Here is a 22,923-nt window from a genome sequence, read left to right on the forward strand (position 1 = left end):
CATGACCATATTGATACACCATCAGACATGACCATACTGATACACCATCAGACATGACCATACTGATACACCATCAGACAGGACCATATTGATACACCATCAGACAGGACCATACTGATACACCATCAGACATGACCATATTGATACACCATCAGACATGACCATACTGATACACCATCAGACAGGACCATACTGATACACCATCAGACAGGACCATACTGATACACCATCAGACATGACCATACTGATACACCATCAGACAGGACCATATTGATACACCATCAGACAGGACCATACTGATATAAAGGACGTTCTTCACGGCAGCCACATTCAAGCCTAGAATCATCTGGGAATGACCAGAACATGTGGTCAGCGGCGATAGGACGGCCCCCTGATGCTTTTAAGAGTTAGCAGTATGAGACAAAGATGTCAGCCACAGAGCATACAAATGTCTTATCTGGATGTTATCACTGTGTTGTGCTACAATCACAGTGTTTAGATTACAGCCAGAGGGGAAGGGTGGATTGGGGTGGGGCGTGCTGGGCATAGTCAATCATGGGTGCAGCTGCGGCCCGGGGGGATATAGCAACACAGAGAGACAGACTGAGCCCAGCAGCACGCTACACTAATTCTATTAGCTCATAGTAGAGGATCCTATTACTGAGGCACAGACTGCTGCTGCTGCTGCTGATGTGAGGCAGGGTGTGGCATCATTCCCTTGTCTTTGTGTGGAAGCTAGGCTGGCAGAACCATGATGATATGATATGTCTCTGTGTGGAAGCTAGGTTGGCAGAGCCATAATGATATGATATGTCTCTGTGTGGAAGCTAGGCTGGCAGAACCATGATGATATGATATGATATGTCTCTGTGTGGAAGCTAGGTTGGCAGAGCCATAATGATATGATATGTCTCTGTGTGGAAGCTAGGCTGGCAGAACCATGATGATATGATATGTCTCTGTGTGGAAGCTAGGTTGGCAGAACCATGATGATATGATATGTCTCTGTGTGGAAGCTAGGTTGGCAGAACCATAATGATATGATATGTCTCTGTGTGGAAGCTAGGTTGGCAGAGCCATAATGATATGATATGTCTCTGTGTGGAAGCTAGGCTGGCAGAACCATGATGATATGATATGTCTCTGTGTGGAAGCTAGGTTGGCAGAACCATGATGATATGATATGTCTCTGTGTGGAAGCTAGGTTGGCAGAACCATAATGATATGATATGTCTCTGTGTGGAAGCTAGGTTGGCAGAACCATGATGATATGATATGTCTCTGTGTGGAAGCTAGGTTGGCAGAACCATAATGATATGATATGTCTCTGTGTGGAAGCTAGGTTGGCAGAGCCATAATGATATGATATGTCTCTGTGTGGAAGCTAGGTTGGCAGAGCCATAATGATATGATATGTCTCTGTGTGGAAGCTAGGCTGGCAGAGCCATAATGATATGATACACTTTGTATACAAAAGTATGTGGACAGACCTTCAAATTAGTGGATTAGGCTATTTCAGCCACACCGGTTGCTGACGGTGTATAAAATCGAGCACACAGCCATGCAATCTCCATAGACAAACATTGGCAGTCGAATGGCCTTATTGAAGAGCTCAGTGATTTTCAATGTGGCACTGTCATAGGATGTCATAGGATGTCATAGGCCACACACGCTCACAGAACGGGACCGACGAGTGCTGAAACGCACAGTGCGCAAAAATCCGTCTGTCCTCATTTGCAACACTCACTACCAAGTTACAAACTGCCTCTGGAAGCAACTTCAGCACATTAACTGCTTGTCTAAAGCTTCATGAACTGGGTTTCCATGGCCGAGCAGCCTCACACAAGCCTAAGATCACCATGCGCAATGCCAAGTATCGGCTGGAGTGGTGTAAAGATCGGCGCTATTGTATTCTGGAGCAGTGGAAACGTGTTCTCTGGAGTGATGAATCACGCTTCGCCATCTGGCAGTCAAACGGATAAATCTGGGTTTGGCGGATGCCAGGAGAACGCTACCTGCCCCAATGCATAGTACCAACTATAAAGTTTGGTGGAGGAGGAATAATGGTCTGGGGCTGTTTTTCATGGTTCAGGCTAGGCCCCTTAGTTCCAGCGAAGGGAAATCTTAATGCTACAGCATGCAATGACATTCTAGACGATTCTGTGCTTCCAACTTTGTGGCAACAGTTTGGGAAGGATCTTTCCTGTTTCAGCATGACAATGACCCCGTGCACAAAGCGAGGTCCATACAGGAATGGTTTGTCGAGATCGGTGTGGAAGAACTTGACTGGCCTCAACCCCATCGAACACAGACTGTGAGCCAGGCCTAATCGCCCAACATCAGTCCCCGACCTCACTAATACTCTTGTGGTTAAATGGAAGGAAGTCTCTGCAGCAATTTCCCAACATCTAGTGGAAAGTCTTCCCAGAAGAGCGGAGGCTGTTATAGTCCCATCTCCATATTAATGCCCATGATTTTTAGAATGAGATGTTTGACGAGCAGGTGTCCACATACTTTTGTGTAAGTCTTTGTGTGGAAGCCAGTCTGGCAGAGCCATGCTGATATCATATGTCTTTGTGTGTCTTTGCCATACAAATGATATGATATCAGAGGAGAGGAGGTGGAGGGCCAAAGGTCAAGATGGAGAACAATGTCTCAGCTGAATGAGTATTTCAGTAATGTGCTATTGGTAAAATTCAGAGTCCCATGGGCCCTGGTCAAAATTATTGCACCAATCATTTTTTAATTTAACCTTTATTTAACTAGGCAAGACAGTTAAGAACAAATTCTTATTTCCAATGACGGCCTACGCCGGCCAAACCCGGACGACGCTGGGCTAATTGTGCACCGCCCTATGGGACTCCCAATCACGGCCGGTTGTGATACAGCCTGGATTTGAACCAGGGTGTCTGTAGTGACACCTCAAACACTGAGATGCAGTGCTTTAGACCGTTGCTCCAATTGGGAGCCCAAAATATATATAGGAAATATAGTAAAAAGTATTGCACTGCGTAAGAAATATAGTAAAAAGTATTGTACTGCATAGGGAATATGGTAATACTGCATAGGGACTATGGTAATACTGCATAGGGAATATGGTAATACTGCATAGGGACTATGGTAATACTGCATAGGGACTATGGTAATACTGCATATGGAATATGGTAATACTGCATAGGGAATATGGTAATACTGCATAGGGACTATGGTAATACTGCATAGAGAATATGGTAATACTGCATAGGGAATATGGTAATACTGCATATGGAATATGGTAATACTGCATAGAGAATATGATAATACTGCATATGGACTATGGTAATACTGCATAGAGAATATGGTAATACTGCATAGGGAATATGGTAATACTGCATAGGGACTATGGTAATACTGCATAGGGACTATGGTAATACTGCATAGAGAATATGGTAATACTGCATAGGGAATATGGTAATACTGCATAGGGAATATGGTAATACTGCATAGAGAATATGGTAATACTGCATATGGACTATGGTAATACTGCATAGAGAATATGGTAATGGTAATACTGCATAGGGAATATGATAATACTGCATATGGACTATGGTAATACTGCATAGGGAATATGGTAATACTGCATAGAGAATATGGTAATACTGCATAGGGAATATGGTAATACTGCATAGGGACTATGGTAATACTGCATAGGGAATATGGTAATACTGCATAGGGACTATGGTAATACTGCATAGGGACTATGGTAATACTGCATAGGGAATATGGTAATACTGCATAGGGAATATGGTAATACTGCATAGGGAATATGGTAATACTGCATAGGGACTATGGTAATACTGCATAGGGAATATGGTAATACTGCATAGGGAATATGGTAATACTGCATAGGGACTATGGTAATACTGCATAGGGAATATGGTAATACTGCATAGGGACTATGGTAATAGTGCATAGGGACTATGGTAATACTGCATAGGGAATATGGTAATACTGCATAGGGACTATGGTAATACTGCATAGGGACTATGGTAATACTGCATAGGGAATATGGTAATACTGCATAGGGAATATGGTGCCATGTGGAACTCACTTCAATAACAGCTCAGCCTAACAGCTCCTTACAGAAAAGATGAGACACCCCTTTGTGTTTGACGACCTGCAAGAGTATGAATCACGAAATCAAAGCCAGAAAGCTAATTATACTTTCCTGGGTCACCTTTCAACTTTTGAAATACTTTTTTTTTTAAAATTCAACATCCAATAGCTAAATGATCTACCATCTGCTAGATGGTATGACCATCTGAAAACAATTGCATATGTTAGCTAGGGCAGGGCTTTTAGAGGTTAAAGGACTTCTGTGAAACCAGGTAGAATGTAGAACACCTACTCAGTTCAGTGCATTATGAGCCTCTGGTTTGGTATGCATCCCAAATGGCACCCTATTCCCTACATAGTGTACTACTTTTGACCAGGGCCCATAGAAATAGGGTGCCCTCTGGCTTTTGAAATGGGTTAGCAGCCCATTAACTTGATATGGAGGAGTCTGTGTCCTTATTTATAGGCGTGTTGTGTGAGGACTCACTGCCCCACACTCTTAGAAAGAAAAGGTGCTATCTAGAACCAAAAAGGGTTATTCGGCTGTCCCCATAAGAACACCCTTTGAAGAACCCTTGTTGGTTCCAAGTAGAAACCTTTTAGTTCTAAGTAGAGACATTTTGGTTCCAAGTAGAACCGTTTTGATTCTACTTGGAAACAAAAACCGTTCTCCTACGGAGACAGCCGAAAACCCCTTTTGGAACCCTTTTTCTAGGAGCGTACTAGTCCACAGTGTCTTACAGGCAACCTCCCTCCCCGGCTACCAGCACCGTAGCAGTAGCCCAAATTCTACATTTGGCAAATGAGCATGTATCAAGAGTAGGTCAAATTAGGCAATTAAAATAATTTAAAACACACCTGAAAAAAATTACAGCAATTTTATTCTTGTTCAGAATTGCCTCTGAAAAGTGTGTCCATTAATGGAGAAAAAATAGGCCTCATAGGCGCTAAGAGCAAGGGATGCTGCTATGGTGCTGGTAGCCAGGGAGGGAGGTTGACTGACTGTAAGAGCAGAGCCGTCTACTCACAGAGGGCAGTAGTCTCTACAGAGGATGGTAGTAGTCTCTACAGAGGATGGTAGTAGTCTCTACAGAGGATGGTAGTAGTCTCTACAGAGGATGGTAGTAGTCTCTACAGAGGGTAGTAGTCTCTATAGAGGATGGTAGTAGTCTCTACAGAGGGTAGTAGTCTCTACAGAGGGTGGTAGTCTCTACAGAGGGTAGTAGTAGTCTTTTCAGAGGATGGTAGTAGTCTCTACAGAGGGTAGTAGTCTCTACAGAGGATGGTAGTAGTCTCTACAGAGGGTAGTAGTCTCTACAGAGGGTGGTAGTCTCTACAGAGGGTAGTAGTAGTCTCTACAGAGGATGGTAGTAGTCTCTACAGAGGGTAGTAGTCTCTACAGAGGGCGGTAGTCTCTACAGAGGGTGGTAGTAGTCTCTACAGAGGGTAGTAGTAGTCTCTACAGAGGATGGTAGTAGTCTCTACAGAGCATGATAGTAGTCTCTACAGAGGGTGGTAGTAGTCTCTACAGAGGTTAGTAGTAGTCTCTACAGAGGGTGGTAGTCTCTACAGAGGATGGTAGTAGTCTCTACAGAGGATGGTAGTAGTCTCTACAGAGGGTGGTAGTAGTCTCTACAGAGGGTAGTAGTAGTCTCTACAGAGGGTAGTAGTAGTCTCTACAGAGGGTGGTAGTAGTCTCTACAGAGGGTAGTAGTAGTCTCTACAGAGGGTAGTAGTAGTCTCTACAGAGGGTAGTAGTAGTCTCTACAGAGGGTGGTAGTAGTCTCTACAGAGGGTGGTAGTAGTCTCTACAGAGGGTAGTAGTAGTCTCTACAGAGGGTAGTAGTAGTCTCTACAGAGGGTGGTAGTAGTCTCTACAGAGGATGGTAGTAGTCTCTACAGAGGATGGTAGTAGTCTCTACAGAGGATGGTGGTAGTCTCTACAGAGGATGGTAGTAGTCTCTACAGAGGATGGTAGTAGTCTCTACAGAGGATGGTAGTAGTCTCTACAGAGGATGGTGGTAGTCTCTACAGAGGATGGTAGTAGTCTCTACAGAGGATGGTAGTAGTCTCTACAGAGGATGGTAGTAGTCTCTACAGAGGGTGGTAGTAGTCTCTACAGAGGGTGGTAGTAGTCTCTACAGAGGGTAGTAGTAGTCTCTACAGAGGGTAGTAGTAGTCTCTACAGAGGGTGGTAGTAGTCTCTACAGAGGGTGGTAGTAGTCTCTACAGAGGATGGTAGTAGTCTCTACAGAGGATGGTAGTCTCTACAGAGGATGGTAGTAGTCTCTACAGAGGATGGTAGTAGTCTCTACAGAGGGTAGTAGTAGTCTCTACAGAGGGTAGTAGTAGTCTCTACAGAGGGTGGTAGTAGTCTCTACAGAGGATGGTAGTAGTCTCTACAGAGGATGGTAGTAGTCTCTACAGAGGGTGGTAGTAGTCTCTACAGAGGATGGTAGTAGTCTCTACAGAGGGTGGTAGTAGTCTCTACAGAGGATGGTAGTAGTCTCTACAGAGGGTAGTAGTAGTCTCTACAGAGGATGGTAGTAGTCTCTACAGAGGGTGGTAGTAGTCTCTACAGAGGATGGTAGTAGTCTCTACAGAGGATGGTAGTAGTCTCTATAGAGGATGGTAGTAGTCTCTACAGAGGATGGTAGTAGTCTCTACAGAGGGTAGTAGTCTCTACAGAGGATGGTAGTAGTCTCTACAGAGGATGGTAGTAGTCTCTACAGAGGATGGTAGTAGTCTCTACAGAGGATGGTAGTAGTCTCTACAGAGGGCAGTAGTAGTCTCTACAGAGGATGGTAGTAGTCTCTACAGAGGGTGGTAGTAGTCTCTACAGAGGGTACTAGTAGTCTCTACAGAGGGTGGTAGTAGTCTCTACAGAGGGTGGTAGTAGTCTCTACAGAGGGTGGTAGTAGTCTCTACAGAGGATGGTAGTAGTCTCTACAGAGGATGGTAGTAGTCTCTACAGAGGATGGTAGTAGTCTCTACAGAGGATGGTAGTAGTCTCTACAGAGGATGGTAGTAGTCTCTACAGAGGATGGTAGTAGTCTCTACAGAGGATGGTAGTAGTCTCTACAGAGGATGGTGGTAGTCTCTACAGAGGATGGTAGTAGTCTCTACAGAGGATGGTAGTAGTCTCTACAGAGGGTGGTAGTAGTCTCTACAGAGGATGGTAGTCTCTACAGAGGATGGTAGTAGTCTCTACAGAGGATGGTAGTATTCTCTACAGAGGGTGGTAGTAGTCTCTACAGAGGATGGTAGTCTCTACAGAGGATGGTAGTAGTCTCTACAGAGGATGGTAGTAGTCTCTACAGAGGGTGGTAGTAGTCTCTACAGAGGATGGTAGTCTCTACAGAGGATGGTAGTAGTCTCTACAGAGGATGGTAGTAGTCTCTACAGAGGGTGGTAGTAGTCTCTACAGAGGATGGTAGTAGTCTCTACAGAGGATGGTAGTAGTCTCTACAGAGGATGGTAGTAGTCTCTACAGAGGGTGGTAGTAGTCTCTACAGAGGATGGTAGTCTCTACAGAGGATGGTAGTAGTCTCTACAGAGGATGGTAGCAGTCTCTACAGAGGGTGGTAGTAGTCTCTACAGGGGATGGTAGTCTCTACAGAGGATGGTAGTAGTCTCTACAGAGGATGGTAGTAGTCTCTACAGAGGGTGGTAGTAGTCTCTACAGAGGATGGTAGTAGTCTCTACAGAGGATGGTAGTAGTCTCTACAGAGGATGGTAGTAGTCTCTACAGAGGGTAGTAGTCTCTACAGAGGATGGTAGTCTCTACAGAGGATGGTAGTAGTCTCTACAGAGGATGGTAGTAGTCTCTACAGAGGATGGTAGTAGTCTCTACAGAGGGTGGTAGTAGTCTCTACAGAGGATGGTAGTAGTCTCTACAGAGGAGGGTAGTAGTCTCTACAGAGGATGGTAGTAGTCTCTACAGAGGGTAGTAGTCTCTACAGAGGATGGTAGTAGTCTCTACAGAGGATGGTAGTAGTCTCTACAGAGGATGGTAGTAGTCTCTACAGAGGGTGGTAGTAGTCTCTACAGAGGGTGGTAGTAGTCTCTACAGAGGATGGTAGTAGTCTCTACAGAGGGTGGTAGTAGTCTCTACAGAGGGTTGTAGTAGTGTCTACAGAGGATGGTAGGGGCAGCATTGTACAAAAATGAACAGCACAAAAGCTACCCACAAACACACACACACACACACCACACACACACACACACACACACACACACACACCACACACACACACACACACACACACACACACACAGACACACACACCTCACACACACCACACACACTGCTAGGTATTTATAGAGCAGCAGCTCCTCGACATGATCAAAAAGCAACAAAGGGTATATATCAAAGTATTGAGATAAACTTTTGTTATTGACCAAATACTTATTTTCCACCATAATTTGCAAATAAATGCATAAAAAATCCTACAATGTGATTTTCTGGATTTTTTTTCTAATTTTGTCTGTCATAGTTGAAGTGTACCTATGATGAAAATGACAGGCCTCTCTCATCTTTTTAAGTGGGAGAACTTGCACAATTGGTGGCTGACTAAATACTTTTTTGCCCCACTGTATATATATAGCTAGCTCTCACCCCACCTCTCTTGCTTCTCCTTCATTTTTTAAGAAATTTAATTGTTCAGAACTGTTCAACTGTTGTCTTTCTCTTTGAGTCAACTACTCACCACATTTTGTGCACTGCAGTGCTATTTAGCTGTAGCTTATGCTTTAAGCACTAGATTCATTCTCTGATCCTTTGATTGGGTGGACAACATGTCAGTTCATGCTGCAAGATAGGTTGGAGGACGTCCTCCGGAAGTTGTCATAATTACGGTGTAAGTCTATGGAACGGGGTGAGAACCATGAGCCTCCTAGGTTTATTTTTTCCTCATCGATCTAAACACAATACCCCATAATGACAAATAAAAAAATTAAAAATAATTATACATTTTTGCAAAAGTATTACTGTGAGCCTGGCATATAGACACAGGAAGTCTACATCAGTATTACTGTGAGCCTGGCACATAGACACAGGAAGTCTACATCAGTATTACTGTGAGCCTGGCATATAGACACAGGAAGTCTACATCAGTATTACTGTGAGCCTGGCATATAGACACAGGAAGTCTACATCATTATTACTGTGAGCCTGGCATATAGACACAGGAAGTCTACATCAGTATTACTGTGAGCCTGGCACATAGACACAGGAAGTCTACATCAGTATTACTGTGAGCCTGGCACATAGACACAGGAAGTCTACATCAGTATTACTGTGAGCCTGGCATATAGACACAGGAAGTCTACATCAGTATTACTGTGAGCCTGGCACATAGACACAGGAAGTCTACATCAGTATTACTGTGAGCCTGGCATATAGACACAGGAAGTCTACATCAGTATTACTGTGAGCCTGGCATATAGACACAGGAAGTCTACATCATTATTACTGTGAGCCTGGCACATAGACACAGGAAGTCTACATCAGTATTACTGTGAGCCTGGCACATAGACACAGGAAATCTACAGTATTACTGTGAGCCTGGCATATAGACACAGGAAGTCTACATCAGTATTACTGTGAGCCTGGCACATAGACACAGGAAGTCTACATCAGTATTACTGTGAGCCTGGCATATAGACACAGGAAGTCTACATCAGTATTACTGTGAGCCTGGCACATAGACACAGGAAGTCTACATCAGTATTACTGTGAGCCTGGCATATAGACACAGGAAGTCTACATCAGTATTACTGTGAGCATGGCATATAGACACAGGAAGTCTACATCAGTATTACTGTGAGCCTGGCACATAGACACAGGAAGTCTACATCAGTATTACTGTGAGCCTGGCATATAGACACAGGAAGTCTACATCAGTATTACTGTGAGCCTGGCACATAGACACAGGAAGTCTACATCAGTATTACTGTGAGCCTGGCACATAGACACAGGAAGTCTACAGTATTACTGTGAGCCTGGCATATGGACACAGGAAGTCTACATCAGTATTACTGTGAGCCTGGCACATAGACACAGGAAGTCTACAGTATTACTGTGAGCCTGGCATATAGACACAGGAAGTCTACATCAGTATTACTGTGAGCCTGGCACATAGAAACAGGATGTCTACATCAGTATTACTGTGAGCCTGGCATATAGACACATGAAGTCTACATCAGTATTACTGTGAGCCTGGCACATAGACACAGGAAGTCTACATCAGTATTACTGTGAGCCTGGCATATAGACACAGGAAGTCTACATCAGTATTACTGTGAGCCTGGCACATAGACACAGGAAGTCTACATCAGTATTACTGTGAGCCTGGCACATAGACACAGGAAGTCTACATCAGTATTACTGTGAGCCTGGCATATAGACACAGGAAGTCTACATCAGTATTACTGTGAGCCTGGCACATAGACACAGGAAGTCTACATCAGTATTACTGTGAGCCTGGCACATAGACACAGGAAGTCTACAGTATTACTGTGAGCCTGGCATATGGACACAGGAAGTCTACATCAGTATTACTGTGAGCCTGGCACATAGACACAGGAAGTCTACATCAGTATTACTGTGAGCCTGGCACATAGACACAGGAAGTCTACAGTATTACTGTGAGCCTGGCATATAGACACAGGAAGTCTACATCAGTATTACTGTGAGCCTGGCATATAGACACAGGAAGTTTACAGTATTACTGTGAGCCTGGCACATAGACACAGGAAGTCTACAGTATTACTGTGAGCCTGGCATATAGACACAGGAAGTCTACATCAGTATTACTGTGAGCCTGGCATATAGACCCAGGAAGTCTACAGTATTACTGTGAGCCTGGCATATAGACACAGGAAGTCTACAGTATTACTGTGAGCCTGGCATATAGACACAGGAAGTCTACATCAGTATTACTGTGAGCCTGGCATATAGACACAGGAAGTCTACATCATTATTACTGTGAGCCTGGCATATAGACACAGGAAGTCTACATCAGTATTACTGTGAGCCTGGCACATAGACACAGGAAGTCTACATCAGTATTACTGTGAGCCTGGCACATAGACACAGGAAGTCTACATCAGTATTACTGTGAGCCTGGCACATAGACACAGGAAGTCTACAGTATTACTGTGAGCCTGGCATATAGACACAGGAAGTCTGCATCAGTATTACTGTGAGCCTGGCACATAGACACAGGAAGTCTACATCAGTATTACTGTGAGCCTGGCATATAGACACAGGAAGTCTACATCAGTATTGCTGTGAGCCTGGCACATAGACACAGGAAGTCTACATCAGTATTACTGTGAGCCTGGCATATAGACACAGGAAGTCTACATCAGTATTACTGTGAGCCTGGCATATAGACACAGGAAGTCAACATCAGTATTACTGTGAGCCTGGCACATAGACACAGGAAGTCTACATCAGTATTACTGTGAGCCTGGCATATAGACACAGGAAGTCTACATCAGTATTACTGTGAGCCTGGCACATAGACACAGGAAGTCTACATCAGTATTACTGTGAGCCTGGCATATAGACACATGAAGTCTACATCAGTATTACTGTGAGCCTGGCACATAGACACAGGAAGTATACATCAGTATTACTGTGAGCCTGGCATATAGACACAGGAAGTCTACATCAGTATTACTGTGAGCCTGGCATATAGACACAGGAAGTCTACATCATTATTACTGTGAGCCTGGCATATAGACACAGGAAGTCTAAATCAGTATTACTGTGAGCCTGGCACATAGACACAGGAAGTCTACATCAGTATTACTGTGAGTCTGGCACATAGACACAGGAAGTCTACATCAGTATTACTGTGAGCCTGGCATATAGACACAGGAAGTCTACATCAGTATTACTGTGAGCCTGGCACATAGACACAGGAAGTCTACATCAGTATTACTGTGAGCCTGGCATATAGACACAGGAAGTCTACATCAGTATTACTGTGAGCCTGGCATATAGACACAGGAAGTCTACATCAGTATTACTGTGAGCCTGGCACATAGACACAGGAAGTCTACATCAGTATTACTGTGAGCCTGGCACATAGACACAGGAAGTCTACATCAGTATTACTGTGAGCCTGGCATATAGACACAGGAAGTCTACATCAGTATTACTGTGAGCCTGGCATATAGACACAGGAAGTCTACATCAGTATTACTGTGAGCCTGGCACATAGACACAGGAAGTCTACATCAGTATTACTGTGAGCCTGGCACATAGACACAGGAAATCTACAGTATTACTGTGAGCCTGGCATATAGACACAGGAAGTCTACATCAGTATTACTGTGAGCCCGGCACATAGACACAGGAAGTCTACATCAGTATTACTGTGAGCCTGGCACATAGACACAGGAAGTCTACATCAGTATTACTGTGAGCCTGGCACATAGACACAGGAAGTCTACATCAGTATTACTGTGAGCCTGGCACATAGACACAGGAAGTCTACAGTATTACTGTGAGCCTGGCATATAGACACAGGAAGTCTACATCAGTATTACTGTGAGCCTGGCACATAGACACAGGAAGTCTACATCAGTATTACTGTGAGCCTGGCATATAGACACAGGAAGTCTACATCAGTATTACTGTGAGCCTGGCACATAGACACAGGAAGTCTACATCAGTATTACTGTGAGCCTGGCATATAGACACAGGAAGTCTACATCAGTATTACTGTGAGCCTGGCATATAGACACAGGAAGTCTACATCAGTATTACTGTGAGCCTGGCACATAGACACAGGAAGTCTACATCAGTATTACTGTGAGCCTGGCATATAGACACAGGAAGTCTACATCAGTATTACTGTGAGCCTGGCACATAGACACAGGAAGTCTACATCAGTATTACTGTGAGCCTGGCATATAGACACATGAAGTCTACATCAGTATTACTGTGAGCCTGGCACATAGACACAGGAAGTATACATCAGTATTACTGTGAGCCTGGCATATAGACACAGGAAGTCTACATCAGTATTACTGTGAGCCTGGCATATAGACACAGGAAGTCTACATCAGTATTACTGTGAGCCTGGCATATAGACACAGGAAGTCTACATCAGTATTACTGTGAGCCTGGCACATAGACACAGGAAGTCTACATCAGTATTACTGTGAGCCTGGCATATAGACACAGGAAGTCTACATCAGTATTACTGTGAGCCTGGCACATAGACACAGGAAGTCTACATCAGTATTAATGTGAGCCTGGCATATAGACACAGGAAGTCTACATCAGTATTACTGTGAGCCTGGCACATAGACACAGGAAGTCTACATCAGTATTACTGTGAGCCTGGCATATAGACACAGGAAGTCTACAGTATTACTGTGAGCCTGGCATATAGACACAGGAAGTATACATCAGTATTACTGTGAGCCTGGCATATAGACACAGGAAGTCTACATCAGTATTACTGTGAGCCTGGCATATAGACACAGGAAGTCTACATCATTATTACTGTGAGCCTGGCATATAGACACAGGAAGTCTACATCAGTATTACTGTGAGCCTGGCACATAGACACAGGAAGTCTACATCAGTATTACTGTGAGTCTGGCACATAGACACAGGAAGTCTACATCAGTATTACTGTTAGCCTGGCATATAGACACAGGAAGTATACATCAGTATTACTGTGAGCCTGGCATATAGACACAGGAAGTCTACATCAGTATTACTGTGAGCCTGGCACATAGACACAGGAAGTCTACATCAGTATTACTGTGAGCCTGGCATATAGACAAAGGAAGTCTACATCAGTATTACTGTGAGCCTGGCATATAGACACAGGAAGTCTACATCAGTATTACTGTGAGCCTGGCATATAGACACAGGAAGTCTACATCAGTATTACTGTGAGCCTGGCATATAGACACAGGAAGTCTACATCATTATTACTGTGAGCCTGGAATATAGACACAGGAAGTCTACATCAGTATTACTGTGAGCCTGGCACATAGACACAGGAAGTCTACATCAGTATTACTGTGAGCCTGGCACATAGACACAGGAAATCTACAGTATTACTGTGAGCCTGGCATATAGACACAGGAAGTCTACATCAGTATTACTGTGAGCCTGGCACATAGACACAGGAAGTCTACATCAGTATTACTGTGAGCCTGGCACATAGACACAGGAAGTCTACATCAGTATTACTGTGAGCCTGGCACATAGACACAGGAAGTCTACATCAGTATTACTGTGAGCCTGGCACATAGACACAGGAAGTCTACAGTATTACTGTGAGCCTGGCATATAGACACAGGAAGTCTACATCAGTATTACTGTGAGCCTGGCACATAGACACAGGAAGTCTACATCAGTATTACTGTGAGCCTGGCATATAGACACAGGAAGTCTACATCAGTATTACTGTGAGCCTGGCACATAGACACAGGAAGTCTACATCAGTATTACTGTGAGCCTGGCATATAGACACAGGAAGTCTACATCAGTATTACTGTGAGCCTGGCACATAGACACAGGAAGTCTACATCAGTATTACTGTGAGCCTGGCACATAGACACAGGAAATCTACAGTATTACTGTGAGCCTGGCATATAGACACAGGAAGTCTACATCAGTATTACTGTGAGCCCGGCACATAGACACAGGAAGTCTACATCAGTATTACTGTGAGCCTGGCACATAGACACAGGAAGTCTACATCAGTATTACTGTGAGCCTGGCACATAGACACAGGAAGTCTACATCAGTATTACTGTGAGCCTGGCACATAGACACAGGAAGTCTACAGTATTACTGTGAGCCTGGCATATAGACACAGGAAGTCTACATCAGTATTACTGTGAGCCTGGCACATAGACACAGGAAGTCTACATCAGTATTACTGTGAGCCTGGCATATAGACACAGGAAGTCTACATCAGTATTACTGTGAGCCTGGCACATAGACACAGGAAGTCTACATCAGTATTACTGTGAGCCTGGCATATAGACACAGGAAGTCTACATCAGTATTACTGTGAGCCTGGCATATAGACACAGGAAGTCTACATCAGTATTACTGTGAGCCTGGCACATAGACACAGGAAGTCTACATCAGTATTACTGTGAGCCTGGCATATAGACACAGGAAGTCTACATCAGTATTACTGTGAGCCTGGCACATAGACACAGGAAGTCTACATCAGTATTACTGTGAGCCTGGCATATAGACACATGAAGTCTACATCAGTATTACTGTGAGCCTGGCACATAGACACAGGAAGTCTACAGTATTACTGTGAGCCTGGCATATAGACACAGGAAGTCTACATCAGTATTACTGTGAGCCTGGCACATAGACACAGGAAGTCTACATCAGTATTACTGTGAGCCTGGCATATAGACACAGGAAGTCTACATCAGTATTACTGTGAGCCTGGCACATAGACACAGGAAGTCTACATCAGTATTACTGTGAGCCTGGCATATAGACACAGGAAGTCTACATCAGTATTACTGTGAGCCTGGCATATAGACACAGGAAGTCTACATCAGTATTACTGTGAGCCTGGCACATAGACACAGGAAGTCTACATCAGTATTACTGTGAGCCTGGCATATAGACACAGGAAGTCTACATCAGTATTACTGTGAGCCTGGCACATAGACACAGGAAGTCTACATCAGTATTACTGTGAGCCTGGCATATAGACACATGAAGTCTACATCAGTATTACTGTGAGCCTGGCACATAGACACAGGAAGTATACATCAGTATTACTGTGAGCCTGGCATATAGACACAGGAAGTCTACATCAGTATTACTGTGAGCCTGGCATATAGACACAGGAAGTCTACATCAGTATTACTGTGAGCCTGGCATATAGACACAGGAAGTCTACATCAGTATTACTGTGAGCCTGGCACATAGACACAGGAAGTCTACATCAGTATTACTGTGAGCCTGGCATATAGACACAGGAAGTCTACATCAGTATTACTGTGAGCCTGGCACATAGACACAGGAAGTCTACATCAGTATTAATGTGAGCCTGGCATATAGACACAGGAAGTCTACATCAGTATTACTGTGAGCCTGGCACATAGACACAGGAAGTCTACATCAGTATTACTGTGAGCCTGGCATATAGACACAGGAAGTCTACAGTATTACTGTGAGCCTGGCATATAGACACAGGAAGTATACATCAGTATTACTGTGAGCCTGGCATATAGACACAGGAAGTCTACATCAGTATTACTGTGAGCCTGGCATATAGACACAGGAAGTCTACATCATTATTACTGTGAGCCTGGCATATAGACACAGGAAGTCTACATCAGTATTACTGTGAGCCTGGCACATAGACACAGGAAGTCTACATCAGTATTACTGTGAGTCTGGCACATAGACACAGGAAGTCTACATCAGTATTACTGTTAGCCTGGCATATAGACACAGGAAGTATACATCAGTATTACTGTGAGCCTGGCATATAGACACAGGAAGTCTACATCAGTATTACTGTGAGCCTGGCACATAGACACAGGAAGTCTACATCAGTATTACTGTGAGCCTGGCATATAGACAAAGGAAGTCTACATCAGTATTACTGTGAGCCTGGCATATAGACACAGGAAGTCTACATCAGTATTACTGTGAGCCTGGCATATAGACACAGGAAGTCTACATCAGTATTACTGTGAGCCTGGCATATAGACACAGGAAGTCTACATCATTATTACTGTGAGCCTGGAATATAGACACAGGAAGTCTACATCAGTATTACTGTGAGCCTGGCACATAGACACAGGAAGTCTACATCAGTATTACTGTGAGCCTGGCACATAGACACAGGAAATCTACAGTATTACTGTGAGCCTGGCATATAGACACAGGAAGTCTACATCAGTATTACTGTGAGCCTGGCACATAGACACAGGAAGTCTACATCAGTATTACTGTGAGCCTGGCACATAGACACAGGAAGTCTACATCAGTATTACTGTGAGCCTGGCACATAGACACAGGAAGTCTACATCAGTATTACTGTGAGCCTGGCACATAGACACAGGAAGTCTACAGTATTACTGTGAGCCTGGCATATAGACACAGGAAGTCTACATCAGTATTACTGTGAGCCTGGCACATAGACACAGGAAGTCTACATCAGTATTACTGTGAGCCTGGCATATAGACACAGGAAGTCTACATCAGTATTACTGTGAGCCTGGCACATAGACACAGGAAGTCTACATCAGTATTACTGTGAGCCTGGCATATAGACACAGGAAGTCTACATCAGTATTACTGTGAGCCTGGCACATAGACACAGGAAGTCTACATCAGTATTACTGTGAGCCTGGCACATAGACACAGGAAATCTACAGTATTACTGTGAGCCTGGCATATAGACACAGGAAGTCTACATCAGTATTACTGTGAGCCCGGCACATAGACACAGGAAGTCTACATCAGTATTACTGTGAGCCTGGCACATAGACACAGGAAGTCTACATCAGTATTACTGTGAGCCTGGCACATAGACACAGGAAGTCTACATCAGTATTACTGTGAGCCTGGCACATAGACACAGGAAGTCTACAGTATTACTGTGAGCCTGGCATATAGACACAGGAAGTCTACATCAGTATTACTGTGAGCCTGGCACATAGACACAGGAAGTCTACATCAGTATTACTGTGAGCCTGGCATATAGACACAGGAAGTCTACATCAGTATTACTGTGAGCCTGGCACATAGACACAGGAAGTCTACATCAGTATTACTGTGAGCCTGGCATATAGACACAGGAAGTCTACATCAGTATTACTGTGAGCCTGGCATATAGACACAGGAAGTCTACATCAGTATTACTGTGAGCCTGGCACATAGACACAGGAAGTCTACATCAGTATTACTGTGAGCCTGGCATATAGACACAGGAAGTCTACATCAGTATTACTGTGAGCCTGGCACATAGACACAGGAAGTCTACATCAGTATTACTGTGAGCCTGGCATATAGACACATGAAGTCTACATCAGTATTACTGTGAGCCTGGCACATAGACACAGGAAGTATACATCAGTATTACTGTGAGCCTGGCATATAGACACAGGAAGTCTACATCAGTATTACTGTGAGCCTGGCATATAGACACAGGAAGTCTACATCAGTATTACTGTGAGCCTGGCATATAGACACAGGAAGTCTACATCAGTATTACTGTGAGCCTGGCACATAGACACAGGAAGTCTACATCAGTATTACTGTGAGCCTGGCATATAGACACAGGAAGTCTACATCAGTATTACTGTGAGCCTGGCACATAGACACAGGAAGTCTACATCAGTATTAATGTGAGCCTGGCATATAGACACAGGAAGTCTACATCAGTATTACTGTGAGCCTGGCACATAGACACAGGAAGTCTACATCAGTATTACTGTGAGCCTGGCATATAGACACAGGAAGTCTACAGTATTACTGTGAGCCTGGCATATAGACACAGGAAGTATACATCAGTATTACTGTGAGCCTGGCATATAGACACAGGAAGTCTACATCAGTATTACTGTGAGCCTGGCATATAGACACAGGAAGTCTACATCATTATTACTGTGAGCCTGGCATATAGACACAGGAAGTCTACATCAGTATTACTGTGAGCCTGGCACATAGACACAGGAAGTCTACATCAGTATTACTGTGAGTCTGGCACATAGACACAGGAAGTCTACATCAGTATTACTGTTAGCCTGGCATATAGACACAGGAAGTATACATCAGTATTACTGTGAGCCTGGCATATAGACACAGGAAGTCTACATCAGTATTACTGTGAGCCTGGCACATAGACACAGGAAGTCTACATCAGTATTACTGTGAGCCTGGCATATAGACAAAGGAAGTCTACATCAGTATTACTGTGAGCCTGGCATATAGACACAGGAAGTCTACATCAGTATTACTGTGAGCCTGGCATATAGACACAGGAAGTCTACATCAGTATTACTGTGAGCCTGGCATATAGACACAGGAAGTCTACATCATTATTACTGTGAGCCTGGAATATAGACACAGGAAGTCTACATCAGTATTACTGTGAGCCTGGCACATAGACACAGGAAGTCTACATCAGTATTACTGTGAGCCTGGCACATAGACACAGGAAATCTACAGTATTACTGTGAGCCTGGCATATAGACACAGGAAGTCTACATCAGTATTACTGTGAGCCTGGCACATAGACACAGGAAGTCTACATCAGTATTACTGTGAGCCTGGCACATAGACACAGGAAGTCTACATCAGTATTACTGTGAGCCTGGCACATAGACACAGGAAGTCTACATCAGTATTACTGTGAGCCTGGCACATAGACACAGGAAGTCTACAGTATTACTGTGAGCCTGGCATATAGACACAGGAAGTCTACATCAGTATTACTGTGAGCCTGGCACATAGACACAGGAAGTCTACATCAGTATTACTGTGAGCCTGGCATATAGACACAGGAAGTCTACATCAGTATTACTGTGAGCCTGGCACATAGACACAGGAAGTCTACATCAGTATTACTGTGAGCCTGGCATATAGACACAGGAAGTCTACATCAGTATTACTGTGAGCCTGGCATATAGACACAGGAAGTCTACATCAGTATTACTGTGAGCCTGGCACATAGACACAGGAAGTCTACATCAGTATTACTGTGAGCCTGGCATATAGACACATGAAGTCTACATCAGTATTACTGTGAGCCTGGCACATAGACACAGGAAGTATACATCAGTATTACTGTGAGCATGGCATATAGACACAGGAAGTCTACATCAGTATTACTGTGAGCCTGGCATATAGACACAGGAAGTCTACATCATTATTACTGTGAGCCTGGAATATAGACACAGGAAGTCTACATCAGTATTACTGTGAGCCTGGCACATAGACACAGGAAGTCTACATCAGTATTACTGTGAGCCTGGCACATAGACACAGGAAATCTACAGTATTACTGTGAGCCTGGCATATAGACACAGGAAGTCTACATCAGTATTACTGTGAGCCTGGCACATAGACACAGGAAGTCTACATCAGTATTACTGTGAGCCTGGCACATAGACACAGGAAGTCTACATCAGTATTACTGTGAGCCTGGCACATAGACACAGGAAGTCTACATCAGTATTACTGTGAGCCTGGCACATAGACACAGGAAGTCTACAGTATTACTGTGAGCCTGGCATATAGACACAGGAAGTCTACATCAGTATTACTGTGAGCCTGGCACATAGACACAGGAAGTCTACATCAGTATTACTGTGAGCCTGGCATATAGACACAGGAAGTCTACATCAGTATTACTGTGAGCCTGGCACATAGACACAGGAAGTCTACATCAGTATTACTGTGAGCCTGGCATATAGACACAGGAAGTCTACATCAGTATTACTGTGAGCCTGGCATATAGACACAGGAAGTCTACATCAGTATTACTGTGAGCCTGGCACATAGACACAGGAAGTCTACATCAGTATTACTGTGAGCCTGGCATATAGACACATGAAGTCTACATCAGTATTACTGTGAGCCTGGCACATAGACACAGGAAGTATACATCAGTATTACTGTGAGCCTGGCATATAGACACAGGAAGTCTACATCAGTATTACTGTGAGCCTGGCATATAGACACAGGAAGTCTACATCAGTATTACTGTGAGCCTGGCACATAGACACAGGAAGTCTACATCAGTATTACTGTGAGCCTGGCATATAGACACAGGAAGTCTACATCAGTATTACTGTGAGCCTGGCACATAGACACAGGAAGTCTACATCAGTATTAATGTGAGCCTGGCTTATAGACACAGGAAGTCTACATCAGTATTACTGTGAGCCTGGCACATAGACACAGGAAGTCTACATCAGTATTACTGTGAGCCTGGCACATAGACACAGGAAGTCTACAGTATTACTGTGAGCCTGGCATATGGACACAGGAAGTCTACATCAGTATTACTGTGAGCCTGGCACATAGACACAGGAAGTCTACATCAGTATTACTGTGAGCCTGGCACATAGACACAGGAAGTCTACAGTATTACTGTGAGCCTGGCATATAGACACAGGAAGTCTACAGTATTACTGTGAGCCTGGCATATAGACACAGGAAGTCTACAGTATTACTGTTAGCCTGGCACATAGACACAGGAAGTCTACAGTATTACTGTGAGCCTGGCATATAGACACAGGAAGTCTACATCAGTATTACTGTGAGCCTGGCATATAGACCCAGGAAGTCTACAGTATTACTGTGAGCCTGGCATATAGACACAGGAAGTCTACAGTATTACTGTGAGCCTGGCATATAGACACAGGAAGTCTACATCAGTATTACTGTGAGCCTGGCATATAGACACAGGAAGTCTACAGTATTACTGTGAGCCTGGCACATAGACACAGGAAGTCTACAGTATTACTGTGAGCCTGGCATATAGACACAGGAAGTCTACAGTATTACTGTGAGCCTGGCACATAGACACAGGAAGTCTACATCAGTATTACTGTGAGCCTGGCACATAGACACAGGAAGTCTACAGTATTACTGTGAGCCTGGCATATAGACACAGGAAGTCTACAGTATTACTGTGAGCCTGGCACATAGACACAGGAAGTCTACATCAGTATTACTGTGAGCCTGGCATATAGACACAGGAAGTCTACATCAGTATTACTGTGACACAGGAAGTCTACATATAGACCTTGTATAAACAGAGCAAACAGCATGATGCAGAATAATGAATTAATCATAGATTATAAATCCCTTTAATCCAGGTGAGAGGGGGTATGGACAACACAGTGAGGGTGGTTGTGGCCTGTCACGGCAGATTAATACTGTGCTTATCTACTGTGTGTGTGTGTGCGTGTGCGTGTGCGTGTGCGTGTGTGTGTGTGTGTGTGTGTGTGTGTGTGCGTCCGTGCGTGCGTATGTGTGCACACTGAGTGACTTGGCAGGCAGGTCGGCAGGCGCTGGACCAGGCCCCTCATAGTGGTCACATAAACACACACACTGATATAACTGGGTAATCAGATACCCCCTCCTCTTTAACACGATAGCTGTAAGCGTGCCGCTGTGTTGGCTACTTGTTTTGAGGTGTACTCTAAACAGGAAGGCAGGAGGGAAGGTGTAACTCTAAACAGGAAGATGGGAGGGAAGGTGTAACTCTAAACAGGAAGGCAGGAAGGAAGGTGCAACTCTAAACAGGAAGGCAGGAGGGAAGGTGTAACTCTAAACAGGAAGACAGGAGGGAAGGTGTAACTCTAAACAGGAAGACAGGAGGGAAGGTGTAACTCTAAACAGGAAGACAGGAGGGAAGGTGTAACTCTAAACAGGAAGACAGGAGGGAAAACGTAACTCTAAACAGGAAGGCAGGAGGGAGGGTGTAACTCTAAACAGGAAGACAAGAGGGAAGGTGTAACAATAAACAGGAAGATGGGAGAGAAGGTGTAACTCTAAACAGGAAGGCAGGAGGGAAGGTGTAACTCTAAACAGGAAGGCAGGAGGGAAGGTGTAACTCTAAACAGGAAGACAGGAGGGAAGATGTAACTAAACAGGAAGATGGGAGGGAAGGTGTAACTCTAAACAGGAAGACAGGAGGGAAGACGTAACTCTAAACAGGAAGGCAGGAGGGAAGGTGTAACTTTAAACAGGAAGACAGGAGGGAGGACGTAACTCTAAACAGGAAGGCAGGAGGGAAGGTGTAACTCTAAACAGGAAGACAGGAGGGAAGATGTAACTAA

The 22,923-nt window shown here is 44.2% G+C and overlaps 1 protein-coding gene across 1 annotated transcript in view; it reads right to left on the minus strand.

The window, feature by feature from the left end:
• Positions 1 to 22,923, minus strand: part of LOC110531011 (zinc finger E-box-binding homeobox 1) — a 128,352-nt gene that overhangs the window by 47,842 nt on the left and 57,587 nt on the right.

This window comes from Oncorhynchus mykiss, chromosome 8, assembly GCF_057628025.1.
Source record: "Oncorhynchus mykiss isolate SJ-2025 chromosome 8, ASM5762802v1, whole genome shotgun sequence".
NCBI classification, from domain to species: domain Eukaryota; kingdom Metazoa; phylum Chordata; class Actinopteri; order Salmoniformes; family Salmonidae; genus Oncorhynchus; species Oncorhynchus mykiss.